Genomic DNA, 4,698 nt, shown 5'->3' on the forward strand with positions numbered 1-4,698 from the left:
TTATGAATGCACTGTTGGCTATAACTTGTTGATTCTCTAGCGGAATTGCATCTTTATATACCTCAATGTAAATTTAATATTGAAGAAACAACAACCCATAACAAAGCCTATTAAGAGTGCATTTAGCAATCCAATCGTAACCTTATCTTGTTGAAGATTGCGCAAGATATAATTTTTGAACACCTTAACTCATAATTTGTGACGAAATTCATCTTATTGTTCTTCGATTTTTGTATGATTTCACTTATATTCTCGACATTTTGCTTCGACAAGTTGTTTGTCACCGTTAAATTAAATTGAGTTAGATGTCCATAAATACGTACTTTTGGATATTAGATATTATAATTATTTTTGTTTAGTATCATAAGGTTTAGACTATTAAATGGTCCTAATAATAAAATATAATTTTTAAATTTTTTAATAATTATCAAATAGTTATTATTTAATTTTTATAAATTATTATTTTATTATCTATCTATCATGTTTATTAATTATTAAAAACAAAAACAACAAAATAGATTTTCAATTAATTGTGACCTCCATAGATATTTTAACAATGCGAATCAATGATTTTTATATTACATCCGTAAAAGTTAGTAACATCATGTTTGTTGGTAATTCAATCGATTGGATTGGAAGTATAACACAACCGATTGAATTTTGCACAACAATATAAGTTTTTAAAATTCAATTGATTGGAAGTGTAACACAATCGATTGAATTTCGCACGTCAATATGTGTTTTTTCAAAATTCAATCGATTGAATGTATTAGACAATTGATTTCAATCAATTGAATTGCGCTATAGAATATGTGTTTTTTCTTATTAAATCGATTGGCAGTCTAACACAATCGATTGAATTTCGCGCTGGTAATATGAATTTTTTCAAAATTTAATCTATTAAAAATGTTACACAATGACAATATGTATTTTTTCTTATTCAATCAATTGGAAATATTACACCACGTATGATTAGAGAGAAGAGAGCAGTCAATAGCTCAATATAGGGCTGATCTTTTGGTTTACAATAAGGGAATATAGAAGAAAAACTTATTTGAGAGACAAGTAAAATCCATAAGGCTCTCTTAGAAAACAAATTTAATGGGGATGATAATGGACAATGTTTTAAATTATAGATATAGTGCTTGGTGTTTTACTGTTTCCAGATTCAAATATCACTCGACTCTAATGGGAATTCCATTGTATTGGTACCATGCTAATTTGTATGTATTAGTTGTTCTCTTGAAGCCTGTATCAACGCTTACCAAAGCTGAAACACAAGCAAAATATGGATGGTGATATGAGGGAGGATTTTCTTACAATTTCCATTGAAACATGGATTACAAAAGGGAAGTTCCCATGTATTTCACTGTTCTCTTTGCAAATTTAAAGCGATGATATATGTATGCACTGGAATATGCAATTTGCTAATATTTTGAGATTGATCGCGTTCCTCTTTCTTCTTCCTCTAGCAGATCAAATGGAGGTTTGTGTGAATTCTCTTCTAAATGAGTGGTGGCTTCTCGGTCGAATCCAAAAGTTTGTCCATGGATTTTCGACAAAGCAAAAGTGGTTGTGGGTTAAAATCTCTTTCATTATTTTTGTTTCTAATTGTTAATAAACATAACAAATGAATAATAAAATAATAATTTATAAAATAAAAGATAAATTATATAATTAAAATTAAATAAAAATTATTTGACAATTATTAAAAAATTAAAAAATATATTTTATTACTAAGGCCATTTAATAGTCCACAAATGTTTTGGGACAAATTTTTTGCCTTTTTGTATTGAGATAATGAAAATTTCTAACGCAAATCTAAATCTCCGTTCGTCCCTAACTCAACTATTGTCAACTTAGTGCTGACATGAATTGTTAGTTACCTATTTGACATCCCAAAAGTAAAGTAACATCGTCATTATGATCAAAATAATGTTCCAAATTAGTTAGTTAGACTCAATTTAGTCCTTCCCATAATATAAAACCCTAGCCCCCAAATTAGAAGCACCACATTCATTTTGGTTAGTTTCTTGGTGGCTAAATTCCCATTTTAGTCACTGAGATTCACGCGATTATCCATTTTGGTCCCCAACATTTAAAATTATCTATACTGGTCCTCCAAATTCAAGTTTGGGCACCAATGTGGTCCTTCGACTCTTTCCGGCGATAACTAGACAAACAGAATGCTGAGATGGCACCCTCCCTGCCACACTAGGTGATGAGTAAACGACGTCATTTACCTTTGATGCCCAAACAAGTCAGAAATGAAGCATAGTGGAGGTAAAGAATAAGAAGAATACTTTATTTTGGGTTTCCATGGTTTCTTCTCCCTTCATATACAAAGCAAAGATATTTCTGACTTGTTTGGGCACCAAGGATAAACAACGTCGTTTACTCATCATCCAGCGTGGCAAGAAAGGGGCCATCTCAGCACTTTGTTTGCCTAATCATCGCCGGAAAGAGTCGAGGGATCATATTGGTGCCCGAACTTGAATTTGGAAGACTAATATAGATAATTTTAAATTTCGGGGACCAAATTGAGTCGCATAAATTTCAGGGATCAAAATGGGAATTTAGTCGTTTGTTGGTGGATAACATCCCTAATAGAGTGTTCAACAACTAGAAGCAAGGGGAGTTTGATTTCCAAGCAACCCGGCAATGAGGCTATACTAGAGTCTATGTTGTGCACAAGAGTCCATGGTGTTCATTTACAAGAGAGGAGGCCTTGTGAAAACCAATTGGTCTTTTGCTCCATTCAGAGCTCATTACAAGTTGGCAAACTCAAGATCTCAATGCAAATGACAGAAGATTACAAGAGATTTAATTTGATTTGATTTTTATTTATTTTTTAATGGAGACTTTGGTGCTAGTAACTAGCATTTGCATACACCTAGCTTAGTGTGCTAGCTTTGTAATGATGGAAATATGCTGAAAAAGTTAAGAGAGTTCACTATTTATAGCAAATTGATGTAGAACAAATGATAATTCCCTGCTACATCAAATAATAATATATATATATAAATTGAGAACTCAATATATAATACATCTTAATTAATTAATTAATTAAACTAACAGGACCAATGGCTTCATTCCCTATTTCATACTCAAGGGCTTAACCCATGATTCCAATCCCTTCAAGCAATGCCGCCATTAATCTTTCCAAACCTGAAAATGCATTAGAAGTTGTTAAGTCAAATGTTCATACAAGGAAGCTTCACTGATTCAACAATTACATGTGTGTTTGCAATTTAATTTTATGAAGTTTTAGTGCTGTATCTGCTACAATTTTGAGACCAGTAACATTCTTATTCAGTTGCTCCCTAGTTTAATTGCACTACTAATTTCCCAACAACTGAAAGTACTAGTATAAGCAAAATCTTTAGTATTTATTTTAAAGGAGAACAATGTGTAAGCAAAATCTTTATGGAAGTATGGGCAAAATATAGCAGTTGCCAAATTCATGAACTCTTCTAGAGGGAACATCATGAATGAAAACACTATACATATTAACCCCAAAAGGCATAACAGTGAAACACTGAATCAATTAATTAATATTCTTCTCACCAGTTTCCATCATCCATTATGAGAAATTTCAAAATGCTGAATTGTCTATTTGTCTTTAAGCTTCATATATGTTAATAGACTTAAAGTTGCTGCATCTCACACCCTAAAAAGTGAAAGTGATTTCCATTCATTTATTACTACTACTCAGAGAACGACCCCAGCAATAAAGTAGAATAACTCCATAGACACAAAAATGCATGCGTTAGCTACAAGAATTAATGACTAAATAAGTAGAACTAAACTACTAATCTCATGAGATTCTTCGAACCACAGAAACAATGCTGGTCATAAACATAAAAAAAAAAAAAAAGCAGCTTTTTTGTTACAGCATTTGAAAAGGAAAGAAAAAAGTTTCTAGCTTGACCATCAAAACCTCTTGAGAAGAAATCTCCAAGCACCCCAAAAGCAACAAGGAACTGAAAAGGGGGAAAAAGAGAAGAAAGGAAGATGGGTGTTAAAAAAATGGTACCTTTGTAGGAGAAACCATATGAAGAGGAGATGGGTGAGAGAGAAATGGAAAATGCCATAGGAATAGAAACAGCAGTGAGGTTGTGGTTCTTGAGAGCGCATTTAATATGAAAATAGTGAAATTGGCGCAAAGAAAGGAAAGCTTAGCTTAGCTGAGACCACAAACAAGTGAAGAATGGAACCTGACACTTATTATATAGCCAGCCAGGGAGAGAAAGAGAAAGAGAAAGAGAAAGAGAGAGAAACAGTGAAAACACAACACAGCAGAGAGAGAGAGAGAGAGAGAGAGAGAGGGTTGTTCCTTTCTCTTTTTTTTTTTTTGAGGAAATCGAGGCAATGTGTTTGGTTTGGTTTTGAAATGAAAAGGCAGAGATAGCATGGATGACATGAGTCATGAGACACCACCTTTCGTTGTTGTTGTTGTTGTGTGTTGTGATATCTATAACGGTTACATAATTCCAGTTCCATGGGCACTGTACTATGATGACTCGTGCATCTTGCTGCTGAGTTCATTGTCCCAAACATATTTCACATTTTAGTAATGTCGCCAGTCACCTCTATCAATCACAAAATCTATGTATACTATATAAAATAAGAAATTAAATTCTTTTATAATTAACTAACAATATCTAATTCTTTTTAATGAATTTCATATGTAACCAT

The 4,698-nt window shown here is 32.5% G+C and overlaps 1 long non-coding RNA gene across 1 annotated transcript; it reads right to left on the reverse strand.

Moving 5' to 3' along the window:
- LOC110270490 lies at positions 2,871–4,321 on the reverse strand. Its single transcript, XR_002360118.1, has 2 exons — positions 4,037–4,321; positions 2,871–3,168 (listed from the first exon to the last, which is right to left on the reverse strand). It is a non-coding gene; the product is annotated as an uncharacterized LOC110270490 (long non-coding RNA).

Source organism: Arachis ipaensis, chromosome B03 (assembly GCF_000816755.2).
Source record: "Arachis ipaensis cultivar K30076 chromosome B03, Araip1.1, whole genome shotgun sequence".
Classification (NCBI taxonomy): Eukaryota; Viridiplantae; Streptophyta; class Magnoliopsida; order Fabales; family Fabaceae; genus Arachis; species Arachis ipaensis.